Source organism: Bidens hawaiensis, unplaced genomic scaffold (genome assembly GCF_021521415.1).
Source record: "Bidens hawaiensis isolate Kalapana, Puna unplaced genomic scaffold, B.hawaiensis_p1.1 tig00074608_1, whole genome shotgun sequence".
In the NCBI taxonomy this organism is placed as follows: domain Eukaryota; kingdom Viridiplantae; phylum Streptophyta; class Magnoliopsida; order Asterales; family Asteraceae; genus Bidens; species Bidens hawaiensis.
Window position 1 is genome coordinate 26668 of NW_027502938.1, and position 14735 is coordinate 41402.

Sequence of the window (14735 nt, forward strand, 5' to 3'; positions counted from 1 at the left end):
ATTAGGGCCCGTTCGTTTCACGGACTTTTTTTAAAGGATTTGGAATTGGAATTGGAATGGAATGGAATGTTTGAGAATCCCTTTCATGTGTTTGGTTGCTTAATATGTATTGGAATTGGAATCTTCGCCGATATTATCAGTACCGATATTTTGACCGACGTTCTGCTAGAGGTCCGATAACCGCTATGGCACCAGTATCGACTGCATAGACTGCCCCTAATCGAACCGAGGGCGGCTCAGCCTACCATTAGGGCCCGTTCGTTTCACGGACTTTTTTTAAAGGATTTGGAATTGGAATTGGAATGGAATGGAATGTTTGAGAATCCCTTTCATGTGTTTGGTTGCTTAATATGTATTGGAATTGGAATCTTCTTGATTCTCGGTCTTTTTTTTTTTTTTTTTTTTTTTTGGAAAAACGAGGACAACGAAGGAAACGTTTTAGTTTTTTTACATTTTTCTTTTTTGATTTATATTTTGAGTTATGATTTTTTTATTAATTTTTTTGAATTTTTTTAGGGGTTTTTATTAACAATAAAAACCCCTCCAAAAAAATTTCAAAAAAATTAATAAAAAAATCATAACTCAAAATATAAATCAAAAACGAAAAATGTAAAAAAACTAAAACGTTTCATTCGTTGTCCTCGTTCTTAAAAAAAAACGTTTTGACCCGTTCTGACCTGAACCTTTTGACCCTAACCCGTTCCGACCGAACCAAAACAACCCTTTTTTAGTTGACCCATTCCGACCCTAACCCGTTTCGACCCAACCCAACCCAACCCATTTGCCACCCCTAGATTAGGGTTAATAAAACAATCCTTTATTTTCCATAACAATGAAATGTGGGATTTAATGGGATTTAGTTTCCATTCCCATTCTTTCATTTAATGAAACGAACATATCAATTCATGGGATTTAAAATCCCATTCCTTAGAATTCCTTCCAAATCCTTGAAACGAACAGGACCTTAGGGTTTTCTAACACATTGAAGTACTAACATTCTAATTTTGCTAATAGTAATAATCTAAGTTCACCTGTTAACAAAAAGTAATGTAATTCTAGGTTTCTAGCTACAAGATTTGACAAATTCAAATTCTAACATAACAGTTAACAAGCAATCAAGTTGAAAGCGAGCAAAATATTTAACAGATTCAAGTAGACGAGTTATTAATTAATTAATTAATTGAATTCAAGTAAACAACAGACCTTGATTGATTAGCGTTTTGATGGGTGGAGCTGCGGCGGAGCAACGGTGGTCGGCGGTGGTCCGCACGGTTGAGAATGAAACACCGGCGTATTGATTTGTGAAGGAGGGGAATTCTAGGTTTTTATTGATGGGGGCTTCTATTACGGAGTTATGGCCTGGGTAATTGTTTTGCTTAAAGCGGCTCGTGAGTTTGAGATTATCAAATATTTAAAGCTTGAGGGAGAGGTGTAATTGTTTTGCTTAAAGCGGCTCGGGTATGATCGGATATTAGAAAATCAGGTATTGACAATACTCGGGTCAAGTTCGGGTCCGAGTATTGTCTCTAAAAACCATACCCAATGCATAAGGTTCGGGTCGTGTATAGAACCGGATATTCTAAAACTAGGTGTTTGAATACCCTATTTCTGGGTATATTGAAAAAACCCTATTTTTGGGTTTTTTCAGGCTTTTTCTAAGTTTTTTTCGGGTATAGTTTCTTTAAGGGGTTACAATTTTAGGGGTATTTTCGGGTATTTTTCAAGTATAGATCGGGTATTTGAAAAAGCCGGTTTCAGGTATTGGAAAAAGCTGGTTTCGAGTATGGAATAGGTTCCGGTTTTAGGGTATTACCGGGTATAAATCGGGTACGGGTTTTGGTACTAAAATGCATATCATATCCATACCCTACAGGTAGGGTCGGATACGGGTTCGGGTATTAAAAAACCCGGCGTATAAAAAAACCGATTCCAGGTTTTTTTTTGGGGTCCGGTTCCAAGTTCGGGTTTTTTGTACACCTCTAGATTGAGTTAGCTTAAACGAGGTGAATTTGAGTTTGAGTCTGAAAATAAGTTTGTCTAGTAGATAGAATGGTTGGAAGGAACTAGACGGGACTTCCTCTAAGGAAGTATAATGGGGAGAAAAAGTTCATTGGGTTCACTGGGACCATCGTTGTAAAAATCGCTAGTCGAGCAGGGGGGGGGAGGACTAGCGATTAAACTGCATAATTAGACGTTAAGGCATAATTTTCATTTTTACATACACACGCACACGTTTTTATATGTAATTTTCAGTTTTATACATACACAAGCATATTTTGACCGGAAATTGGTTGGAATCCACTGATTTTTGCTGAAATATCGCTGAAACCAACAAATTTTGGCCAGAATCTCGCCAGAAACCATCGATTTTTGCCATAACCTCATCAGAAAAAGGACGATTGAATCCGATTAATCTTGATTTTGGTCAAATTTGACCATTGACCGATTAATTTGCCGATTAGCCCAAAATTAGTCAGTGAAGTGGGGAAAGCGATTAATCATGGATTATTATACGCCTAGTCAGGAATTTTGCAACAATGACTGGGACCGAGTGATGGCCAATAAAAAGCAAGGAGGTCTCGGTTTCGGCTTGTTTAGGGATATTAATCTATGCTTACTAGCCAAATGGTGGTGGTGGTTTAAAATTGAACCAAAAAGTCTCTGAAAAGGGTGTGTCTTGTAAAAGGTTAATCTATTTGGTGGAAAGACATATATGGATAGAATCGCAACATAGGAGGCTCTTTACAAAGGGAAAGTGATCGATGAAATAAAATGGTGTCCCACAAAAGGTTAATATATTGGTGAAAAGTTAGCATATGAGGCTCTATACAAAAGGATGGTGATTGTTGAAATCAAACGGTGTCCATTATGTGAAGACGAAATGGAATCGGTGGAACATATTCTTTTACCTCGCCATATCGCTTCGGTAGTACAAGAAGCCGTAAGTGATTGTTGTGAAATTCTTGAGTGTATGTGGACGAGGTGAGAGATCTTCTCAACGTAATGAGCATAAAGATTGTTCTGTTATTAAGTTGTTAAGAGGAAAATGAAGAAAAGCTTCCATTGAAGCCATTGAAAAATCAAAATCATATAATGTTGAGATTGCTTTGCTAACATATGCAATGTCGAAGGTACTGACAACTTTTCACATTTTATTTACACATTATTTTCCCAATTTCTGACTATTGATACTGTTTATATTTCTTTAAGGCCAACAAAGAATTGGAGGTCGGCAGAGAAGAATGGCAGGTGTTGGAAAATCATAGTGTCAGTCTTTGTTCTTGGTCAAATAACTTAGATTTAACTTATTTATTAATAATTATATTTGGTTATTATTAAATCTATAAAACTTCTTTTTGAACTTCAGATTATTTATATTTTAGATGGAATGTTATCCCAAATCGTTTTCTAATTTAACCTACTGAAGAGGCAGGTCCTAGCAGGGCCCAGTTGGACCCGCAAGACTCACCTTGAAGAGGGACGTCTGCGCAAAGACCAACTGGTTCCGCAGGACCCACCATGCTCAAAGAGATGAAGACCTTACGCGCAGTACGCCAGCTGTTCCCGCAGGAAAAGCCTCCCAATGGTGAAGTACCCCGCTTGTTCCCGCAGCTGCGGATACAAGCCATCAGGGAAGGCTACTCGCACTAATAGCAAGGCTACACGCACAAGGCACTAACTCAATAATTCAGTAATGTCACCTGAAGAAGGAATGAGCAAGGCGGGAATACTCCCGCCCAAATGAGCCAGTTCGTACGCTTCTGGAGGATCTTTTGTACTATACCTGCCAAGGTATGGACAAAATAGACAAGATCTGACCAAAGCAGCCCATGAACCAATCACAGGGTGACAGCTCACTGACAACAGTACGACGAGGAGCACGCTCTAGTACAAATTGTCACTATCAGCCGCTGCCTACTCACCAACCCTTGTCGTGGCACGTACATAGCCTGCAGTTGGTGGAAAAGGAATAGTACACAGCCGGCCATGTCACTATCAGCCGCTGCCTACCCACCAACCACCAGCATGGCACGTGCGTAGCCCACAGTTGGTAGAAAAGGAATATTATACAGCTGGCTGTACCTGCTTGGAAACCTACCTTCGGCTATAAATACTCCAACACCTTGGAACGGTATCTGATCTTATCTTATATCTCCATATATTATCTGATATCTGCTCTAGCAATTTCTCTTAATATACACTTAGGGGGTGTTTGGTACAGAGAAAAAGAATGGGAAGAAATGGAAATAGAAATGGGAGAGAAATGGAATTGGAGAGAAATAGAAATGGGTGGAGAATTGACAATCATTTCCTTTGTTTGGTACAATAGAGAAATGGGTGGAGAAACGGGAGCAGAGACGTGATTAGGGTTCCGCCTCGGCATCATCATGGTGGAGAAATGGTGGCTCAGAGACGCGTCGCAACACCGCGAACGGAGTAGAGCGTCATCATCATCACCGGGGTCAGTGGCATTCCCATGGTCAGTCGCAACACCGCGAACGGGAGCAGAGACGTGATTTAGGGTTTCGTTTTGGCTCAGAGACGCGAACGGACGTGGCTGCGGCGTCGGCCGCCGTGCCGGACGTCGGCATCATCATCACCATCGCCGGTCGGAGCATCATCATCATCATACGCGAACGGAGTAGAGCAGAGACGCGATTTAGAAGCAGAGAGAATTCCATTTCCCTTCCAAATGGAGAGAATTGGATTTCTCTACTTTTTGCCTACACCCAATTCTCAGAGAAAACCAATTATCCGCCCAATTCTCCGCCTAATTCTCCCAAACAAGAGAAACCTAATTCTCCACCCTCAAATCTCTCTACCAAACACCCCCTTATATTCAAGAGCAATCTAGTTTGATTCTCACGCCGGAGGGTGGTCACAAAAAGGTACCCCCCCATTCTCAGTGACGAGCTCACGGTGTCTGTTTTGCAGGTCATCAGAGGAATAACCATCTTTGCCGGACCTAACCCTCGTGGGAAACATCTACTTAACCCCCAGATTATCCGTAATCTGCCGGGGTCACTTAGTGTTTCTTCACCTACCGATTAGGCCCCACCTTGAATTTCATAAAACTGTTTTTCACTTTCTGATGCTCTGTACTATCTACATTATTATTTGTCTCAAGTGTGAAAATTAACTTCTTTTTAGACTATTAAGTTATGTATGAAAATTAGTTAGGGTTCACTTTTTTCTTTATTCTTCCATTAAAATTAATCCTTTTTATATTAAGAAAAATTTATACATATGTATTTGACTTTCTGTTTGTTTATGTGTTAGTATGCATATATGCATGACAGAAGTTGGGATAATTAAGATTATTTTATAGGGATGCAGGTTAAGTGAGATCGTGTGTTTTATTTGTATAGGGGCCACAATCTATGAAAATTGCTTGACTGGTGAGTTTTGTCATGATATTCATATTCAAGTGGCATTCAGCTTCATCTATTTATTTTTTTATTAAACACACATTATTGAATTTAAGTGTTAAATAATGACTATTAAACTTAAATTTGGGACACGATATTTAATAATTTAGGGTTAACGACTGCAGGCCAAGTATAAAACATTTAAAAGTATTGAAAGTTTTGTTTTTTAAGTGAATTAAGTGGATGTGTTAATCTCTTCATGTATTTGCTGAACCTAATTTGTTATATAGTCAATGTGTTGTTTTAATAGTCAATGTGTTGTTATATAGTCAATAACATAGTCAAGATATGTTACACAATAGTCAAATCCTGTGCTGTTTTAATCGATGATATGTACTCTGCAGCAATGGATAGATTAATTGTCAATAAACTCAAAAACGATTACAACAAAATAGTAGGCAAGCGGGCAACAAGCTGCGCCGCAACCCCCTTTTGAATAGCAAAGCCAATCCTACTAAAAACGAAGCTTTGGGACGTAGGAGCCGAAAAAGTACCATGTATGACACGTTTAACCCTGCTCAGAAAATTCACAACCTCTAGGGCCAGAAACCCAAATGTATCAAAAGCAAAAGGGAGAAACACATGTTGATTTTCTAAACAGGCTTTTTTGTGTTTGACAACTTTGCCCGATTCTGCCTTCAACGCAACCTGACCCACAGCAAACCTACGGTCTCTGAGCCCGACAAGAGGAGACACTCCTGTAAGGTCCACACAAGCGTGTTTCCCCCCTGCCCACCCGAACACAATAACGTCAGCGGGCCTTAACGTGGACCTCCCTTCAAGCGGAGATGTAAGAAAGTTAACAAGGGCCTCCTTTTTAGCAGAAATCCCTGCCCTTTTAAGAACATCATACAAAACATCCCTAACCAAATCATGTCTGTATTTAAAACCAGGTAATTATTTGCAATGCACCGCATGGTCTCCAAAGGAATCCAAACAGACATTGCAGCAAACTAGGCAAGGCTCATCAGTCGGAAACATAGGGATCATTAGCCGGTACTTAAGGATAGCCCGCTACTCCACCCCCGACATGTGTTGGCCCAATCCTTCAATGGGGATGGTCGATAGAAAATCTTGAGCCCGAGGAGCCCGAAGGCATTCTAACACCGTTTTTTGTCGAGGGGATAGATCAAACTTTGCTTCTAAGCTCTAGACAATTCCACTAAATAAGGTACTCGCCAAAGCATGTTGGGCTTTAGGGGGGCGGTGTCCTTATTAGAGAACCCGCCAAGATCAAATTCGGGAAGCAAAGCGCGTAAACGATCCATTGCACACCCATAATCAGAGTCCAATCCATCAATACCACATCCCCGAAGAATATGGTCCTGCAAACTCCATGATTGTGTTCTTGAAGCCACAAAAGCATATGTAGATACATCCTCGGCCGAGCATAAACCCAACCCCCCAAAATGGGTCGAAAGTGATGCCAACCTCCGTTGAAGATCCCCGAAGAACGGACCCCCACAAACCACGATGTCCTCAATTGCCCCTCGAATGCCATTATCAAAAATAGAAACAACTTCCCCCACATACATAGGTTGGCACGTTCTTAGGCCAAACAATAGCTTTGCGACCCCCATACATGAGTGAAGCAAAAGAAGCTCACATTGAGGGTCCCGAAGCCTTGGAAGACAACTCATCAATTCTACAGCACTAGATGCCATTTTCATAGCCAAGCTGCTGGATAAACCCCGCATCCCGACTTACAGCACCACTAAGGAGTTTCACACCGAGCACAGGCCTTCCACTCCCACAAGGGAACAACCCACCCTGCACCTTTTCCCCATTACATGTAGGCCAAAATAATTCTGTTTTCTTAATGTTTAATTCAAGACCCAAACGAGGGCCCTCGGCCCTGATAATGTCTAATGCTTTAGCCACCTCTCTAGTGTCCCCGATAATCATACCATCATCCAAGTATCAAGCATGGAAAAGAAGCTTGCAACAATATCTAATTCGGTGAGCAAGTGGATGCAACACTAAGGCAAAAAGAAGAGGCCCAAGAGGGTTTTTGGATGCAACACTAAGGCAAAAATATGGATATTGGTTTTTCGATGACTACGCTGAAGCGCATGCTAAATGCAGCAACCTTGGTGCTAAGTTTGATCCATCTGAGGTTTGTAAGAATTTATTATTTTATTGTTTTGATTTAGATGCTATATAGGTACTTTGACATATAAATAGGTATAATCACTTGATGCCCCTACAAAACTACCACATGATACGTAAACAAACATAATTGAACAAAGGTCAACGAGGTAGACTAGATAATGGGTCAAAAACGGATTTGGATAGTCCATTATCGCTCACCAAACCTATATTTTCATTTCTTGAATTTTGTTACTAATTAAACAGTTGCATATGATTATGCTAGAAGATTTCGATCCATTTGACCGGTGTTCTTATAGTAAAACCTTTAAGTGACAATCCCTGGGATTTTAATGTAAAAAGTCATTATATTAACAATATATGATAGTTTTGTTCTTTATTGTATTTCACTTATTAAAGGTTATAGATTTTCATCAATTATCTATGTACTACACGGGTGCAATATAAAATGTGTTGGTCGGGTGTTCACGGTTCGGTTTGAATCCTAAAAAAAAACATGCTTAGAAGGTTAAATCCGATTTTTTATATACTTTGACAATTTTGTTTATTTTATTATAATTCTTTTATTTTATAATTTTAAAAACCATTTTTGTAGCTTAAAAGCTTTGGACAACCATCGAGCATATTTTCTTTGGCTTTATAGTCAAACATGGGGTTGGAGGATTTAGTATGGGTGCATCAGCTGTAATATACACGGCAAGTTGTTTTGCCTGTGGAAGCAACCATCATAACTAGGAGAATACACCAAGTTTTAAAGTTGTTCTAGTTAGGTCACTGAAAAAATCTTTTGTTCCAATCAGGTCATTGAAGTTTCTTTTTTGTTCAAATTCTAGATATTTTACCTAAATAGCAAGTAATCTAGGTTTTTATTTTTTTTTGTTTTATTAATATTTGGAAAATTGGATTTAAATAATCCAAACTATTAACCAGTGGCCAATAATAATCCCAACTAACAATCTAACCACCGACAATCCCAACTTTCAATTTTGTTACCAATAGCAATCTCGGTCTAACAAATTGTTAACTTAATTAACTTATGATGACGCGACTTGCGACATGAATAATTGTTAAAAAAAAATAAAATATATATCAACATTTTACCCCAAATGTTGACCCACCACCTTAAGAAAAACAAAAAACCTCATGTGAGGAATTCCTTAATCATCATCGTTTAGTAGTAAAGGTCATTCGATGTATTATTGAAACCTTCCTTTATCAATTTCAACCTGAGACTTTACTTTCAGCCACCGCTCCACAACGTCTTCCTCTTCCTTTAGCTCCTTCTGCCTATCTCAAACCTTCACCGCCTCTTCCCCATCATCAATATCAATGATGACTGTGAGGAAGACCACCGGTGTGAAGCTAGTCGAGAGATCGGAGGCGGTGACCATCAGCTTCCTATATGGGCAATCGAAACCTGCGATTCAAAAGAGAGGAAATAGAGAGGGAGAAAGATAGATCATAACAAAGAGAGATGGAGAGCCAGATTTGTACTCGCCGGAAACCTGCAACTCGTTTTCCGGCGAGCGAATCTGAAAAGATGATGGCATGATGGTGATGCACAATGGGTGCTGGTCAAGGTGATTGTGTCTATGCACGAGGTGCTTTGGCAACAGTCGGCGAAATTGGTTTTCCGATGATGCTGATTTGGCCGGCGACATGGAGTTGGGTTGGGGGAGTTGAGATATGAAGATGAAGCATATACAATTTCATCTATTTTTTAATTGAGATAATGGGTTTTTTTTGTCATTTCACGTGCATTTTAGTCTTAGTAAATATCCACATCACACGCCACGTCATCAAAAGTTTTTTAAAAAAAAAACCATAGATTACCTGTTATTCAGGTAAAATATCTAGGATTGGAACAAAAAAGAAACTTTTATGACCTGATTGAAACAAAAGATTTTTCAGTAACCTAATTGGAACAACTTTAAAACTTTGTTACTATTCTATGAAGTAAACCCTTTAATCTACTGGAAACTAAACAAACATAAGAAACCATTCATCTGAATTAAAACCTCTAAGTTATCATTAAAGTATTATTATTTTGAATCTGAAATACCTATGGAGGAAATAGATCCATGTCAAGAGGACGACAAAGTTTGGGCGCTAAATATGACGAATGCCTAAATCAAAGACCCATATTTGAATGTATGTTTATTTAGTTTTTCTTTTTCATACTATTTTGAATATACAGTTTCTTATATTAATTTAAGTAGTTGTGTTTTATAATGTTTTGGGGCTACATAGGCTATGGTTGGTGTGTGGACTTATTTTTTGTTTAGTTTTTTTAAGAATTTTGTTTTTGTTGCATTTGTTATAATAGTTTCGGCGTAGATAAGCTACGGACGTCGCTTTTAATATTATTTTAGTTGTAGTTTTGACTTTTGGCTTCGACTAAGAGGGGCTATACTCTATATTTATTGTTTGGGTGATAACATTAGTTTGATAAACATGCTCAAAGTACTATGTAAATAAACCTCCCTCGTAGCAATATATCTACATCTTTAAATCGAACAATTTTAAAACTTCCCAAACAAAAACGAATTCAATTCAAAGTATGTGGATTGGGTCTTCATCTTTTTATGATGCATTTGCATAAAGCTACACTATAAATCAATTGTACATTTACATGTGTTTTTATCATATATATATATATATATATATATATATATATTCCAAACGGCTTGATTTGTGTTAATTGAAAGTTTAAACACCCGAATTGAAACACCGTTTTGTCATTTGGAGCAGCGTTTCAAGGTAAGTTTTTACATCAATTGACTTGTTTTCTCCTTTCGATTAAAAGTCCTAGAATATTAGTTTGAAATTCAAACAAAACTTAAAGGAGTTTAGTTTCGTTAAGTTTTTTTCTTCTTCCATTTTCTTTAACAGAGGTTCAATGAGAAAAAGCGGGCGAAAGATGGGACATGTGACAATAATTTTTTGAGGCGAGTTATTATCAGTTAACTGCAAAAATCACGTTATTAAAATAAAGTGACAACTTTATAGAATAGTAACCAACTTTGAAATTTGTTCTAATTAAGTTACTCATATTTTATTTTGTCTCAATTTGATCACTCAACTTTCAATTTTATCTTAACTAGGTCACTTAACTTTTAATGCGTCTCAATTAGATCACTTAACTTTTAGTTTTGTCTTAATTAGGTCACTCAACTTTCAAGAAGTATTCTAACACCATCTTTTTTACCTATATATATATATGAATTATGATAATATCGTAGATGTTTCCTTCGTTTTATAACACAAATTGAAAGTTGATTGACCTAATTGAGACAAATTAAAAGTTGAGCGACCTAATTGAAACAAAATAAAATGAGTGACTTAATTGGAACAAACTTAAAACTTTGTTACTATTCTATAGCGTTTTTCCAAAAAAAAAATATATGTTTATAAACTATAGGTTATTTGTGTGACATCTGCCCCGATCCGACCCGACCCAGGTACCCGTTTCTCTGACCCGATCTCTCTTTTATTATTTAATATTTATACTTATATTTTACTTTTAATAATACTATATATTTTCCTTCCCGCCTCTCTCTCTCTCTTTCTTTCCGCCGTCCCGTCCCTCTTCCTTCTCTCTTTCCGCCTTCTTTTCCCTCTTGTCGCCGTCCCGCCCTTACGCCTTGTTTTCCCTCCTCTTTGCTTGTCCTTTGGTTCTTCCCGCCTAAGGATGTCTGCAGCTCCACGCGCCAGACTCCTTATATGGAAGCCTGCGTGAAGACATCTTGTTCCTGCGATGCGTGAAGAGAGCTCTTCTCGCAGCGCGCTAAGAATGCATGTTCTTCCCGCAATGCGCTAAGAATGTATGTTCCTCCCGCGATGCGCTTAGAATTCTTGTTCTTCACGCAGCACGCTAAGGATTTGTGATTCTTCCCGCAGTGCGCTAGGATTGTTGTGCCAGCCTTCGCGCTCGCGCACCTCAGCCTTCCCGCGCTTAACCCTTGTATCTTCTGTTTAAATCTAGCCGTTTGCTTTTGTGTTGTCTTATCTTCTGTGCTGTTGACCTAACCTATCTAATGTCTGAATAGTTACTTTCGGCGCAGCATGCGTACCAACCCCCATTGGTTGGTAGAAAAAGTGACTGACATTATCTTTTGAGATCTGCTTTTGCCATGCTTGACCAGTACCTTTATCTGATCCGCCCATGCTTTTTACTGTTCCCTGACAGCTTTATCTTGCCCCCTGCAGCTGCCATATCTTTTGATATCTTTTGCTTTTGGAATCTTTTGCTTTTTGAGATCTTTTCCCCTTTTCTAGGGATTATGTCTCCTAGGGTTTTTCTATAAATAATAATAATATTTCATAACACATCACACACAAAACACTTAATCTCTCCTGCTCTCTTGCTCCTTGCTCTCTCTGCCGTCTTCCTCTCTGCCTCCGTCTTCCTCCTTGTTCTTCCTGCTTTTCCGGTAATATATATTATAATTTACTTATTAATTATGCTAACTTATAATCAAGACTTAAAACAAATCATTAAAACAATAATCTTATTTATAGGTTAACTTGTGCTTGTTTAAAGTTGGTTCTTGCTTTATCTATCACCGCATCGTTTATCAAGTGAGTTATCTCGTATCTAATCCCTTTTTATTTTAAATGCTTTGGGATGTTCATGTGTTCATACAAAACTTGAGTCTTAAACTTGTTTATGAACTTTAGTCGCGCAGTATCCCATGTGTTGAGGACGTTTACTTGGCTGTTTATTTGTATGTGTGTATCATTAACCGCTTTGTTCGGCCTATTCCGCAGTTCCGTTGGTACCATTAGTTGAACACGGGAGACCTATCGTTTACGGTTTTCTTTGTTTACACTTGCACAGATGTTTTCTCGTTTTTATGCTCAATTGGGAGCATGGATTGAACTATGATCTATGAACTATCTTAGGCTTGATCACAATCTGATTACACCCTTGTTAAACTCTAGACATACACGTGTTGCGCGCAGATTTACTGTGATTATCTATGATTATCTATTAAACTTGATTTCTCACCAACACGCAAGTGTTTGACGTTTATTTTAACACATGTTCAGGTTTGCAGTAGCTGTTTTGGAGCTTGTGGACACGTAGGACGTTTTTACTTTTGGACCTAGAATTAAAATGTATCAAGACAAGTTAATGTTGTTTGAATGTTATAATTTATAATATATTGATTTATGTTCTTTATTTTCCCCCGCTGCGCGTGCGCGATAAAATGTGTATTAATAAATATTGACACCAATAGTGTCGCGAGTAATGAAGCAATATGTGGCGCCCCGATGTATAATCCGCCTTTGGTCGGGGTGTTACAGATTGGTATCAGAGCTCGTTGACTTTAGGATAGGTGGTTAGACGTAACGGCCTAGAATACCTAAGAGTCCCTTCTCGCGCATGAGAGAAATCTCATGTTTGCGCGCTTATTGTTAATTACTCGTTATTTATGAATATGCTCGCACTTGCGCAGTATATGATTTTATGTTCTATTTCGCGATATTTCGATTTTTGTGAATTTCGATTTTTATTGATTTTACTTACATATTCGTTTGTTGGGATTGAAAATCCGAAAAGTCATGGTGATACATGAATAGTTGATTTTCAATTTCCATTTACGATTATGTTCTGAGGTTGGAGACTTGAAAAGTCATGGTGATACATGAATTGTCAACCTCCAATACTCATTTTCTTGTATGTTTTATATTGAGGATTGAAAAGTCATGGTGATACATGAATCGTCAATCTCCAATACTCGTTTGCCCGTATATTTTAAATTGGGAATTCGGAAAGTCATGGTGATACATGAATTGTCGATTCTTGATTCGAATTTGTTACCTCTATTAAGTCTGCATTTAGGATCATTTATTTTACTTTAACTTTTGATAGTATCTAACTCCGTGAAACCAAGCTTTATAAGATTAAAACTTTGCGCTAAAACCAAGATATTAACTAAAATTAAAACTTTTATAGAATGCCTCCGCTATCTCGCCGATTTCAGAAAAGAGAAGCCTCGCGCATGCGTAGACAGCAACGTTCCCAGGAAATGGCCGCCGCAATAGCCCAAGCTTTGAGCCAAAACAATACCAACACCACTAGTTATACCATTAAGTCCTTTAATGCGGGTAACCCTCCGAAGTTCACAGGTCTTGAAGGAGCCACCGTGATGCTCCAATGGCTTGAGAAGATTGAAAACGCTTTCCTCCATACCCAATGCCCCTCAGAAAGACGAACCCTATATGCTTCCAGTGTCTTGGAATCCAGAGCGCTTACATGGTGGAATGGAGTAGCTCATGCGCGTGGCGCAGAGGCTGCTTCTAGCATGACATGGGAGGAATTCAAGGAAATTCTTACGCGAGAATTCTGCCCTCCCAACGAAGTTAAGCGCCTGGAGGAAGAATTCTGGAACTTGAAGCAATACAGCGGTGAAGCGCGCGAGTACGCGACGCGCTTCCACGAGCTAAGCTTACTGGTCCCCTCACCTTGTTACCCCTTCCCGCCGAGCCATAGAGAAATTCCTTGGGGGTCTCCCCATGGAAATTCAAGATTCTGTATGGGCCAGAAACCCAGTTACCCTCTCTGACGCCATTGAGTTGGCCGCTGTGCTCAGCGACAACCATGTCAGAGCAGGAACCCTGTTCCTGCGGGGAACAGAAAAGACCAAACCCAAGACTGTCCCTGAACCAACAGAAACCAAACCAGAACCCTCAAACCATAACCAGAAACGTAGGCGCAGACAAGCCTATGCGCTTACCAACCCGCCCATTACCCAACAACCCATTTATCAACCTCCAGTTTATGCGCCTAACACACTGTCAACCTACCCAGCACCTCCTGTAGTCCACAACTATGCCTTAACCAATCCAGCACTTCCTGCCCCGCCAACTAAGAAACCTTACACAGGAAACCAACCCTTTTGCCCAACCTGTAGACTTCATCACCCACCTCAAGTCCCGTGTCGACAATGTAACCGATGTGGCCGCGTAGGTCACTCCGTTGAGTACTGTAGAACCCCTCCCTCCAATCCGATTGCGCCAACACCACCAGCCTACCCGCAGAACCCACAGCCAACTTACCAAAACCCACGACCCAGATCGTGCTTTAACTGCGGTGATCCAAGTCATTTCCGGAATGCGTGCCCAAGGCTACAAGTTCAGATTTCTCAAGCGAATCCGGTGAACCAAATTTCGAACCAAGTGACGCGTGGC